General features: G+C 44.6%; 1 long non-coding RNA gene across 1 annotated transcript; it reads left to right on the top strand.

Annotated features, from left to right (window-relative positions):
* The first annotated feature begins 9,253 nt into the window (after positions 1 to 9,253).
* Positions 9,254 to 14,060, top strand: LOC117055928. Its single transcript, XR_004427679.1, has 4 exons — positions 9,254 to 9,318; positions 11,534 to 11,574; positions 11,669 to 11,726; positions 13,959 to 14,060. It is a non-coding gene; the product is annotated as an uncharacterized LOC117055928 (long non-coding RNA).
* The last annotated feature ends 256 nt before the right edge of the window (positions 14,061 to 14,316 follow it).

Below are 14,316 nucleotides of genomic sequence, written 5' to 3'. Positions count from 1 at the left end.
GTCCACAGGAAGTATGTTCTGACAGTGGATGCTCCACCCACATTTGGGTGTTCCTTTGTGTATATTGTTATTGCTGTTGTGTTTCTGTAGGCTGGAGGAAGCAAAATGGAGTTCTCTCCAGGCTGAAACTGTTTTTCCTTTGTTTGTACAATAAAATGCTTTAGATTAGAGCATCTGTCTCAAGAAGCCTTATTTGAGACACAAATTTTCACTTTGAACATCTCGTTGCGCATATACTCTGCAAAAGGAAGCAGCCGGCAAGAGCTACGCAGAAGAAGAGTGCCGGACTTGATTTATGATTGTTGGCGCTCGGCCTGGAGAAGCTGATGCTTTTATCCTCCTGGCTTGCTGAAAGACACGTCATGGAGCCTTGCATGGTTTCGAGCGGTATTGATGCAAGGTTTCTTTCTCTCGGTCCACTGCAGCTTTGTGTGAGAGTCTACTCTGCTCAGGACTAGGGAAGAAAGGATCTGTCAATTTTGGTTCTCTCTGTTTCTCATTTTACTAGTCCTTAATTCAGTTCTTCACATTTTGAAGCAACTTGTGTTTGGTCTTTTTATATTCTCATGAAATTTCACAAGCATTTTACTGTAGATTCCCCCCAAACAAATATTTAGGTGAGGTTTTGATTAAATGTACACATCGTTGCAAGTCATTTCCCCGAATGTGGTGCTTTTAAAAAATGCTGCTTTTACTAATATCTACCGGTTATTGATCACAACTCACCCACCCACACACACACATACCCAATTTCTGTGCAAACCTCCCCCTAATATATGCATTTTTGTAAAGATTGGTTGCAGAACTGCATCACAAAATTCTGACAAGTATGAATTTCAAAAGGGAGCTGTGTTTCAGTTTGCATATTGTTTTGGAAAAAGTGGTTTTTTAAATACATACTGAATCAAATTTCTCCTCCAACCCTATTCAAGACCCCCTCCCAACACTCTGGAGAAGCTGGGGGGGGCAGAAGGTGGAAAGAAATATTAGTTGCACAAGCTACCTTCCAATTGTTCCATCAGATACAAAGCTATGAAGTCTACGTAGGAGAAACTGTGGAGAACTCGAAATGTGCACCTGACTACATTAAATGGATCTTGCACAACAGTTATGGCAAATGCATCACAGCGAGAGATTTTAGTGCCATTCCTATATTTAAGACAAACAAAACCTTATTGCAAATAAAAATGTATCAGTGAAGGAAAAATAACAACATGAAAACATTTAAAGTCTCTGGTGTTTAATCTGCCTATATTCCTGTTGAGTACAAACACCTCTGGCAATGCCAAGAAATGGGCAGAAGATTGTGGGTGCTCTGGTGTCGGGTCTTCTTTAAGCAAAGAAGGAATTAGCACTGTGCAAAATCAGCAGCTGAAACTGTCCAACAAGTTGAAGTTTCTAAGTCAGCCTCACCGAACCTGGTGTCTTCCCGAAGTTTTGGACCAAAACTCCCACCCAGCATGCTCTTGCGGTAGAGGGCACCAGGATGGCGAAAGCTGCTCTAGGCCAGGTTTCTCCAGATGTTTCTAGACTATAACTCCTATCATGTCTGGCCATTGACCATGTTCACTGGGGCTAATGGGAGTTGGAGTCCAGCAACATCTGGAGGGCAACACATTCCCTGTCCTGCAACTAGACAAGCACCTAGCCACCTGTCTTCCCCTAGTCAACAGAGCAGTATTTTTTGCCTGCCTGGTGGCCTGCAGTTTGCAGCTTAAATGTCCCCTACCAGCAAAAGCATCTGGTTGGCCACTATGAGGGAAGGATGCTAGGCTAGATAGGCCACTGGTCTGATCCAGCGGACTCTTGTGTTCTTAAATGTTTCACCAAAAATTGTTGTTGTTCTTCAGTTGTTCAGTTGTGTCCGGCTCTTCGTGACCCCATGGACCAGAGCACGCCAGGCACGCCTATCTTTCACTGCCTCCCGCAGTTTGGCCAAACTCATGCTAGTCGCTTCGAGAACACTGTCCAACCATCTCATCCTCTGCCGTCCCCTTCACCTTGTGCCCTCCATCTTTCCCAACATCAGGCTCTTTTCTAGGGAGTCTTCTCTTCTCATGAGGTAGCCAAAGTACTGGAGCCTCAACTTCAGGATCTGCCCTTCCAGTGAGCACTCAGGGCTGATTTCTTTAAGCATGGATAAGTTTGATCTTTTTGCAGTCCATGGGACTCTCAAGAGTCACCTCTAGCACCAAAAATTAGAGGGGTTGAATTTTTAGGGGCTTGAGCACTGAAAGGTATAGTCTTCACTCTTCTGTGTGGACTCATAATCTTTGATATTATGGGGGGACGGGGACAAATGTTTCACGAATTATGCCCATTTCATCGGATCATAGAATTGTAAGTTGGAAGGGACCAAGAGTAATTAAACTTTTTAATTAAAGTTAGCTGCATTTACATCCTCCTTGTGTTCCTGTTGTTTAATTTTGTAAAAGTCAGACCTATCCTACTTTTGTGATTGTAATTTGTTTTCAACTGCTTTTAATGTAACATTCTAAATGGCTGTAACCCTTAGTGTGAGGGGCGGGTAATAAAATAAATTAAAAATAATAATTAGCTCCTTGAACACAGTGCTTTTTGGGCCTTTGGTAGTCTGGATCTTTTCAGCTTATTAGTTCGTTCACATGATCAGGCAGAAGAACTCTACTTTGCACATGACAAAAAACATAGCATCAAGATTGGGTCAGAATGAAAAAAAAAATAAGTGGGAGAAACTCACCTAAAAAATGCTGGCACTTCATTTGGCCAGCTGATCCCCAGTGGGCGGGGAACAGCCATGGGTCCTGGTGTTCGTGGCCCTGACTTGGCATGGTCCTGACAGGGAGAGCTGTGCTAGGTTGATAAACATTTCATCCTGTAACTTTTAAGACCACTTTCACAAGTGATACTATTTGAATTTCTGGCTCCTACACAATGGCATTCCCTCCGTTTGCATTAAGATTCTCAAAATATTTCCCTGCATGTAGAAATATCACCCCTATGGTTTATAATGTAGGGGACATAGAGTTGGCCTAAGACATTTTGCTTCCTGATACAAGGTGGTGACTCCCTTCCTGACAGTAAGAGCTGTTCGGCAGTGGAATTTGCTGCCAAGGAGTGTGGTGGAGTCTCCTTCTTCGGAGGTCTTTAAGCAGAGGCTTGTCAGCCACCTGTCAGGAATGCTTTGATGGTGTTTCCTGCTTGGCAGGGGGTTGGACTGGATGGCCCTTGTGGTCTCTTCCAACTCTAGGATTCTATGATTCTCCCCCTTCCATTCCATGTTCAGGAGTTGGGTTGACTGGACTGGCTGTTGAATCCTATTCCAGCTCTTGTGACAAGGCTACGTCATCCACCATACCCAAGGAAACAGGCTAGCTTGAGGAAACATACCATCTCAGGACTATTTAATTGCTCATCTTCTAACATTGTGTATGCCATCAAATGCCAACAGTGCCCTCCAGCTCTCTATATTGGGACAAACAGGCCAAACCCTACACCAAAGGATAAATGGACATAAATCTGATATCAGGAATCACAAGACGGAGAAACCAGTAGGAGAACACTTCAGTCTCCCAGGACATTCTATACAAGATCTCAAAGTAGCTGTCCTACTACAAACGAATTTCAGAAATTGACTGGAAAGAGAAGTTTCTGAATTGCAACTAATTACCACAGAGCCTAGGGCTTGCTGATCAGAAGGTCGGCGGTTCGAATCCCTGCGACGGGGTGAGCTCCTGTTGCTCGGTCCCAGCTCCTGCCAACCTCGCAGTTCGAAAGCACGTCAAAGTGCAAGTAGATAAATAGGGACCGCTCCGGCGGGAAGGTAAACAGCGTTTCTGTGCACTGCTCTGGTTCACCAGAAGTGGCAATGTCATGCTGGCCACATGACCCGGAAGGTGTATGCTGGCTCCCTCGGCCAGTAATGAGCGCCGCAACCCGAGTCGGACACGACTGGACCTAATGGCCAGGGTCCCTTTACCTTTACCTTTTACCAAACTTAAAACCGTGGAGAGACCTGGTCTGAACAAAGACGTTGGATTCTTATCTCATTATACACGGCAAAGCTATCTTTAGCCATCTCACCCCTTGTTTTTTTTCTGTAAGACCAACTGTAGTCATTAACAGGTTTTCCACACCTATCAGCAAATCACCCATTCCCACCACCCTTCTGAGTAATACCCCTCCCCACTCTCTCACTATATATAAGGGTCTAGTGACTTCTATTTCAGTGCATCTGAAGAAGTGTGCATGCACACGAAAGCTCATACCAAGAACAAACTTAGTAGGTCTCTAAGGTGCTACTGGAAGGAATTTTTTTATTTTTTATTTTGTTTTGACTATGGCAAGGAATGTGAAGCAGGTGACTCACTCTGCTTCACAGAAGGGCTACCATGCTGTCACCTGGTCGGACACCATCTTGTGGTTCTCCACTCATATTCTTCTTGGCTTGCACTGTTGCCACAAGAACGAGTAGAAGAATGAACATTTTCATTTTTCAATGGATTTGGCTGGGTCTGTACAATCGTTGTTGTTCATTATGATGCATGGTGTCATCATTTGAAGCTCAGGCAGATCTATGGGCCAGAAGATATGAAACAGGACAGAAGCAACACTTGTCAAACTAAAGAGAATGTGATATGTTTATCCTACCACAGAGGTAAGTAAATGGTAGCTGGATGTTCAATTCAGCCTTCGAGGCTGAAGGGTTCCATCAGACCTTCTCTGTTACCCAGAAACAAAACAACATGGTGACCTCAAGATGTTGTTTGACTCCAACTCCCATCAACTCCAGCCAGCATGGCCAATGCTCAGGGGTGATGGGCGCTGGTGTCCAACAACGTGGGAAAGATCACAGATTTCCACTCCTTGGCATAGCCCACAATCTCAAGGACTCTCCTGTCCCAATATGAGCCAATTTCTCATACTTAAGTTGAAATATGGGACGCGGGTGGTGCTGTGGGTTAAACCACAGAGCTTAGGGCTTGCGGATCAGAAGGTTGGCGGTTTGAATCCCCGTGACAGGATGAGCTCCCGTTGCTCAGTCCCTGCTCCTGCCAACCTAGCAGTTCGAAAGCACGTCAAAGTGCAAGTAGATAAATAGGTACCGCTCTGGCGGGAAGGTAAACGGAGTTTCTGTGCGCTGCTCTGGTTCGCCAGAAGCGGCTTTGTCATGCTGGCCACATGACCCAGAAGCTGTCTACAGACAAACGCCGGCTCCCTTGGCCTATAGAGTGAGATGAGCACTCAACCCCAGAGTCGTCCGCATCCGAACCCGAACCCTTTACCTTTACCCTTTATCTGAAGAAGTGTGCATGCACACGAAAGCTCATACCAAGAACAAACTTAGTTGGTCTCTAAGGTGCTACTGGAAGGATTTTTTTATTTTTTATTTTGTTTTGCCTTTACCCTTACCTTTAAGTTTAAATATAGGCACAAGTCCTATTAATCCCCACCTCCCCTACATGAAACAGCAACAAGTCCTGTCAGAATTCTCCTTCCTCTGACACTCCTGGCTTACAAAACTAGGTTTCCTACTTCTCTAAAACCCAGCTACTTCTTGTAAATAAGAGAGAACTTGTGACGACAGCTTTACTTCCGTCTGAGACATTTTGCCCTGATGACTGATTTGCCCCAAGTGCCCAGGTTAGGGACGGCCCTCCCATCACTCAACACTCTTGAGCTCCTGCACAGCTGGCAATGGAGGAAGAGCTTTGGCAGGCATGTGTGCGAGTCAGCGAGGCAGGTGAGCGAGGGAGCCAAGAGGTGACCGGAGAGGAGCCTGCCTGTCTGCCAGCAGACGATCTTCTGGTCAAGGTGCCAGAGGGCAGTTCCATGGGGAGCTCCAGAAAGGAGAATTAGCAACATTCCCCCACATTCTCAAAGGCAATTGGACAAGGCCTGTTTCCTTGAGAGTGGAAAAGCAGCAAGACCTCCGTGATCCTTCCCGCCTCTATCTTTTCCACTCTTCAACACCCCCCCCCACAGGACACACACCTAGGGTGCACATAACAATTTCCCCACTCTTAGTGGCATAGCTGTCAACTTTCCCCTTTTTTTAAAGGGAAATTCCCTTATTCCGAATAGGATTCCTCGCAAGAAAAGGGGAAAGTTGACAGCTATGCTCAGTGGTTGGAATTGAACCTGCCCTGGTTCTGCAGAAAGGAGCAGGGACGGCCAGCCCGTGAGGCGGACTGGGCCAACCACCTCAAATGGAAAACCCACCTACCCTTGAAGCCCTGGTGGAAAACCCACCTACCCTTGTTTCCCTGTGGAAAACCCACCTACCCTTGAAGCCCTGGTGGCAACTTCTGGCAAGATCTCATGAGAGCTCCACAAGGTCTTGTGAGGTCTTGCCAGAAGCTGCTGTCGCTGCACAACTCCAGTACGTGCGGGTTTGGTGGAGGGGCGATGGCAGGGCAGCACCTTCCTGTTTTGCCTCAGGCGGTGAAACGGGAAGAGCCCCTCCTGGAAAAGAGGAACGGGAGGGCTAAATGCCAGACTTCGTGGGCTCCAAGCCATGCCCATTTACTCTGAAGTAAAGAGCTACGGGTGGCGCTGTGGGTTAAACCACAGAGCCTAGGGCTTGCTGATCAGAAGGTCAGCGGTTCGAATCCCCGCGACGGGGTGAGCTCCCATTGCTCGGTCCCAGCTCCTGCCCACCTAGCAGTTTGAAAGCACATCAAAGTGCGAGTAGATAAATAGGTACCGCTCCAGCGGTACGGTGAACGGCGTTTCCGTGCGCTGCTCTGGTTCACCAGAAGTGGCTTAGTCATGCTGGCCACATGACCCGGAAGTTGTACGCCGGCTTCCTCGGCCAGTAACACGAGATGAGCGCCGCAACCCCAGAGTCGGACAGGACTGGACCTAATGGTCAGGGGTCCCTTGACCTTTAAATAGCTACTGAGTTCAGAGGGGGCTTGCTCCCACACCAGTGAGGTGAGGTCACCGTAACAGCCCACAAGCCCAACCAGCCACTTGCAAAGAACTAAGCCCCGTTGAGGTCGGCGGCTCTTTACCTTTGAGGAAATGGGCTTGCAGACTGCTATCCTGCATGCACTTGCAGGATGGTGACACCCCACGTAAGTGAGGGCAAGGAAGAGGGAAGGCAGAAAGCTAACAAAACAACCACAAGAAGATTGGTCAAGAAGCCAAAACAGAGAAAAAGGCCTGTGCTGCTTTGTCCTTCTAACTATCTATGAGCTGAGGGAGGGGCCTCGCCCATTTGACATCTCGCACAGAGCCCCTTTCCTTTGTTTCATTTAATGGCCCTTCACCCAGGCTATCATCTCAAAACAGGAAGCTATCCTGGCTTTTATTTTATCACTTGCTGGATCCAGGGCTTAGAAGGTCTCTCATGCTACCAAATCCCCCCCCCCCCCCAAACTCATAACACTACCTTAGGATGAGGCTTTTAAAGGTCTTCCCATGAAAAGTTAAAACATTATTCTGTAGACAGATTTATTGCTGGAGGAAAAGGCCTGAACTATCTTCTCTGTGATGCAGAAATTGTCTCCGCTAATTCCATAATGCCAAGGGAATATAGCTAAATGTGATAGTTCGGAAGAAAAGCTGCTCTTTTATATCCTTGAATCACACATTTGTTTAGTTTCTCCTAACAGAAAAACCATTAAGTTTAGCCCAGCAAATCATTTGATTTAGATTACTCTCCGGGCTATTATTCAAACAGCAGTTGTGTTCTTTCTTAAGGTCACCATATAGTCACCAAGGCAACAACAGTTCCCCCGTTTCTGTTATGCTGGGCGCATTTTTATAGGCATAACGTCCCCATAATAAAGTTCATTCCATAAAAAGGCCAAAAAATAAAAAAATAAAGGAGAGAAAAAATATTGACTGGGAGTGGCAAACATTTGAAATGTGCGGTAAGCAATTTAGATAGCCTTGGAAGGAAGTGATGGGGAAATAACCCTGAGATTGACCAAGACCAAGAAACAAGAAAACCGACAACATCCTTTAAAACACACCCACCCACCCACCCTGTGAAGCAACATATGTGAAGAGACGGTTGGGGGGGGGGTTTCCTTCCTTCACCCTAGCCTTTAAAGAGAAAGTAAGTGGAGCCCATTGATCTCAGGCCCTTCAAATGGCTCCTCCAGATGACCCGTTTACTGAGTATTTCCTTCCAAAGAGCAGTTCATTAGAGCTGCTTTCTCTCTCCTTCCTTATGTGGCCAAATTCAAGCCACCAAGAATATTTCCCTGAGCAGCAGGGCTGGACCACCCATGAGGCAATGTGAGGATTCAATTGGGGGGGGGGGATCCACTGCCAGGATCCACCGGGGAGGCAGGCAGCAACACATCAACCATTGCTGTTTCTGTGGCCCCAACCGCAGCTGCTGGATCTGTTGCATCCAGTGCCAGATTTACGTATAAACTAAATAAGGTACAGTATAGGTAAGGGCCCCAATCTCTTGGGGGCCCCAAAAATTTCCCTCTAGTAATAGACTTCTTCTTCTTCTTCTTCTTCTTCTTCTTCTTCTTCTTGTCTTTTTTTTTTATTAAGGATTTATATATTTCTTCCTAATTGTATTTCAGTTCAACAATTACTTTGATAAAAGACATATTTTGTTATGTACAAATGGCTTTAGATACCTATTAGGCCCTTAAATTACCATATAGCATATATTCAACACAAAAAAACAGCAATAATTTGTTGTTGACAAACGACAGCTGGACATATAAAGGGCCCCATTGCCTTCAGTAGCTTAGGGCCTCATAAAACCTAAATCCGGCCCTGGTTGCATCCTCGACAGCCCCCTCCACGCTGTCTCTCGATGAATAGGGGCCACTGTTGATCTCCTTCCAGCCCCCAGGGAAGAAATGATGGGAGGGTGCCTACTGGGTTCTCCTGGGGTCTCCACTCACCCGGCATGATTGGGAGCGGGCCCGATTCCCCCGTGACAGCCTTTGATTCCCAGTTCAACCATTGGGTAAGGTTGATTTGATTCCCTCCCTTGTTCCTGAAGTAGATTTTCACTCTGCCCATCTTCACTGGGGGTGGGGGTGGGGCATTTTGTGGTTTGCCTCAGGTGCCAAAAGGTCTTGGGCCAGCCCAGCAGCTCTCTCGCGGCTCCTTGGTTTGGTGACAGCCTTCATAGTCACCTCTCGGGTACCAGGTCCATCCGAGGTGCTGCATGTCCACCAGCCAACTGAGCCCAGGCTGAGTGCAGGTCCTCCCCAACTCATTCCTGACAGTTGGCTTCTACCTGGATGTTCTTTGGTGACCATAGCAACAGCCATAACCGCCTGCCCCTCCATCTCCCATCCTTCCTGAAGGTTCATATTGCTCTATGGAAGTGGTTTCCTTGGACCAGTTAACACAGTGTGTATAAGGACATGGCATGCTCATGGTGTCTGTGTGTATGGAAGTGAGATTTATGTGAACGCAGCAGACACTGTGTGTGTGTGTGTGTGTGTGGTTGCAATTACATTTATTGTTATTTTGTGTGGCCTGGATGACCTTGCTGTGGTGTTGGGCCTTCACAGCCTGAAGGACAAAGAGAGACACAGTCGCAGGGCAAGGTTAGGAGATAGTTGGTTCCATCCATTAGCCATCTACTCCCAAGAAGGCACCTTAGAGATGCACAGGATAACGGGGAAGTTTATTCCTAAAATTAATCCTGGGGAGTTGAGGTGAAGAAGTGGGATGCTTCATCTCTAAAATAAGCATGGCAAAGAAACTTGCTATCCTTATCCAGATCTGACCTGCTTATCCAGATCTGACCTGCTTGACGGCTTAGGAGCTGGGTATGTTTAGCCTGGAGAAGAGAAGGTTAAGGGGGGATATGATAGCCATGTTCAAATATATCAAAGGATGTCATATAGAGGAGGGTGAAAGGTTGTTTTCTGCTGCTCCAGAGAAGCGGACACGGGGCAATGGATTCAAACTACAAGAAAGAAGATTCCACCTAAACGTTAGGAAGAACTTCCTGACAGTAAGAGCTGTCCGACAGTGGAATTTGCTGCCAAGGAGTGTGGTGGAGTCTCCTTCTTTGGAGGTCTTGAAGCGGAGGCTTGACAGTCATCTGTCAGGAATGCTTTGATGGTGTTTCCTGCTTGGCAGGGGGTTGGACTGGATGGCCCTTGTGGTCTCTTCCAACTCTAGGATTCTATGATTCTATGACACTCAAAAACACTTCACTGAGGCCCAACAAAATTTTCTCAACCCTCCAGAACTGGAATGACTAAACTGTAACTGATGGGCACTGCTAAAGATGTGTGTTATGTACTCATATTATTGTATCTAGGATGAATACATGTTGGCTTTTGTCCGTCTGTGTTTATCAGAATTAGTAATGTTGTTCCGTGGGCACTGAGTGCATTGTGTTCTGCAAGCCAGTTGTAGAAATGGAAAGCCACACAATGTTCTATCAACATCATTTCCCCGAGAAAATAATGTGAGCTTAATAATTTATATTGCTGGTTTGAATCAAGTCTTTAAAAATGACAAGGAATATGTGAGATGACTTCAGGTTTTTTTAATCAGTAATTTGTGGAAATACACTAGCAAATCCTTGTTATACCGTTGATCTCAAATTTCTTTGTGGGAATTCCTACAGTTATTTTCATGCTATCTAACCCACTCTACTGGTGTAGGAAAGATTGACCCCAGCAGAATAGATGTTTTCAAATAAATATATTGAGAACTTTGGTGCCCACCTAATGTTTTGGAAGTTTAGAGTTGTTGCTAACTCTGTGGAGGTTGAGCTAATGGTGAATAATCTGTTACAGGCAGGTGTAGACTAACCAGAGTCTTAACACTGAGAATGTCATAATTTAGCTTACTGCTTCACATTTCTAATGAAGAGGACTGTAGTCCATGAAATCTTTTGCCAGAACAAATTTCTTTAAGGTGCTACAAGATTCTTGGTTGTTTTTTTTGCTTTCCCCCTGAATGTTTTAATGAAAGACAAGGGTTGGAGACAGATGACTGATGAGCTGCAGATGAAGACATCATTTCCCTTGTTATGAACACTCAGGGTGGAACTCAACCAATTTTTACTCGGAATATATTCATGACTCTTAGTCATGTTCATTAATTTCAGTGGGTCTGCTCTGAGGAAAACTTAGGTGAATACTGCCCTCGTGTTTATTTTATTTTTGTCAATTCAAAAATCTGAAGATTTTATTTTTCAAGAGCTGGATGGCGGCATACCCTATGGACAATAATGAAAATGCCTTAAAATGTCAACATTGCTAAGGGATAAAATGCTGTGTTTTCACTAACCGAAGAAACTGGGGGAAGTGATATTTAATGCCCAAATGATCACATTGTCTGGGTTTGCTGCTGAATAGAGCCGTAAATAAAAAAATTCAGCTACATTAAAATGAACTGCAAATTATATTGATTTTTTTGGGGGGGGCGAGTGTGTTAACGGGTTGCATAGAACATTAGTCATACTCAGAGAATATCGTTCGAATCAATGGACATGAATAACTGAGGCTCATTAATTTCAGTGGGACTGCTCTGAGTGGGACTTAGTTATAATCCAATATCCTTCTCAATTGGCTGTTTGTTTACATTTACACAGTTATAGGGAATAAGATGGCAAGCAAGAAGAAGGAAGTTCAGCTACAGGTATAGATTTTGTCTTTTCCCTTAACTATTCAACTGCTTGCTGGAACACCCAGCACTTTAAAGCTGAAAAAACTCTACGGTTGTTTTACTTTAGGCAGTAATACTTACTCAAGAACAATGGGAAGAAATGTTGCTGAAGAAAGGTCTAACAGGTACAGTTCCCCCCTTTCCTCTTATATACTAAAGTTTGTGTGCAAGAATGTACGCACCACGCACCAGTATTTAATTGTGTGCACCCACTGCAGTGCATTTACAAGTGCATGTACTTTGTAACCCCTCTACTAGATGTTGTGTCCTCACAAAAATAAATTCCTGAATGTTTTTAACTTTTCAGAACTTATTTATTGTAAGTAGTCCAAAAATATGCAACAATAATAATAATAATAATAATAATAATAATAATAATAATAATAATAATAATAATTTATACCCCACCCATCTGGCTGGGTTTCCCCAGCCACTCTGGGCAGCTTCCAACAAAATATTAAAATACAGTAGTCCATCAAACATTAAAAGATTCCTTTCAGATGTCTTCTAAAAGTCTGGTAGTTGTTTTTCTTTTTGACATCTGGTGGGAGGGCATTCCACAGGGCGGGTGCCACATAAAGTGTGGAAATATAGGCTGTTAGATCTTTAAAACATGCCCTACCAAGTCAGTTCCAAGATTTCCCTCTTCCCCCAGAATAGGAAGAGATCACACGTTTGGTAAGTTAAAACTTGGTTTACTTACTAACTCTCCAAAGGTCATGTTCATATGCTTTTCCATACATCAGTCAGAAAAGTTGCACAGGCAGTAAGACTTAGCTTAGTTATAAATTGGTAAAAGTTTCTATACAATTCTTGTGGGCTTATAGCTGAATAAAGTATTATCTATCTATCTTCTATACAATTGGTGTGGGAACTTAAGAGTGGCGAGTGAGAGCCATGCAGTTGAGCTGGAGCAATTGCCTCAAACCACACTGAGCTGCTCAGGTAGACTGGGGGTGAACAATAGGCTTTATTACCTATTTCCTCCCAAAATAAGGGGAAGTGACATAGCCAAGCCTGGAAGAACAGTTTATGGTATTAACTTCTTAATGCTTTAATTAGTTAAGCATGTTGGTTATAAGAGGCGGGTTATTCCACAAATATTCCCAATGGTTCTAGGTGCATATTTTTTTTAATGGGCACCTTAAATGCAAAGAAGTTACACTTACTGTCACATCTTGTCTGACTACCAGGCTTCACTCTGGGTGGCTCACAATAGAACACTAAAAACTTCCCTAAACAGGGCTGCCTTCAGTGTCTTCTAAAGGTCAGATACAGTGGTGCTTCGGGTTACAGACGCTTCGGGTTACAGACTCTGCTAACCCAGAAATAGTACCTCGGGTTAAGAACTTTGCTTCAGGATGAGAACAGAAATCGCATGGGGGCAGCAGGAGACCCCATTAGCTAAAGTGGTACCTCAGGCTAAGAATGTTTTCAGGTTAAGAACGGACCCCCAGAACGAATTAAGTTCTTAACCCGAGGTACCAATGTAGTTGTTTATTTCCTTGACATCTAACGGGAGGGCGTTCCACAGGGTGGGCGCCACTACCAAGAAGGCCCTCTGCCTGGTTCCCTGCAACCTTACTTCTCGCAGGGAGGGAACCGCCAGAAGGCCCTCGGAGCTGGACCTCAGTGTCCGGGCAGAACGATGGGGGTGGAGACGCTCCTTCAGGTCTACTGGGCCAAGGCCGTTTAGGGCTTTAAAGGTCAGCACCAACACTTTGAATTGTGCTCAGAAACGCACTGGGAGCCAATGTAGGTCTTTCATATGGTCTCGGCAGCAACCTGGCAGTCACTGTGTTCACCTGTGCTGGGCCTGCTTCTACCACATATGGCAGGCTATACTGCTGAAAACAAGTATTGGCATCCTGCCAGCTCTTGAAGACACGCCTGTTTAGACAAGCAATCCCCTAGACTTGGCCTTCTGGTCTTATTTTTAATTATTTTTAACTGTTTAAATTGTTATGCCTTTTAACTGGCTTGTTTTAATGTATATTTTAATTAAAATGGTTTTAATGCTTTGATAAGATTGTTCCATTGTGTATTTTAATTACGTATGGATTTTATAACTGATTTTATGCTTGTAAACTTAGAAACCATTTTGATATACAAGTGGTGCATAAATAAATTTGATAGTAGTAACAGATGTAGTGAAACTTAAAGCGTGTTTAAAACGTGTTAATTTCTGTAATAGGATTGCTTACTACTACTGATACATCATGCCTATTATTAATAAAAACCTGGTAAAAACATGGTTTCAATAGAGGGGCATGTCCCTGCCCCCAAATCAGAAAAAAACGGCATCACCCATTTGAAGTTACCCATTTTATTTAGGCAATTTGTTGTGTGTTTTCCAGTAGTAGATGTATATCAGGCTTGGTGCGGACCTTGCAAAGCTGTCTTGAGCTTATTCAGAAAACTAAAAAACGAGTATGGTGAAGATGATCTTCTGCATTTTGCGGTGGTAAGAATGCAAATATGAAGGCTTCCAATACCAAACATTTTGGGAGAAGTCTATTTTTGTGATTAATTTCCTTGTTGCACTTTGAGCAAAACACCGAAGAATACATTCCAAATGCACTGTCATTATTTTATTGCTAGGTAGACTGGTTAAACCACAGAGCCTAGGGCTTGCCGATCAGAAGGTCGGTGGTTCGAATCCCCGCGATGGGGTGAGCTCCCGTTGCTCTGTCCCAGCTCCTGCCCACCTAGCAG

Source organism: Lacerta agilis, chromosome 12 (genome assembly GCF_009819535.1).
Source record: "Lacerta agilis isolate rLacAgi1 chromosome 12, rLacAgi1.pri, whole genome shotgun sequence".
Lineage (NCBI taxonomy): Eukaryota > Metazoa > Chordata > Lepidosauria > Squamata > Lacertidae > Lacerta > Lacerta agilis.
This window is presented reverse-complemented; position numbering and strand designations above follow the sequence as displayed.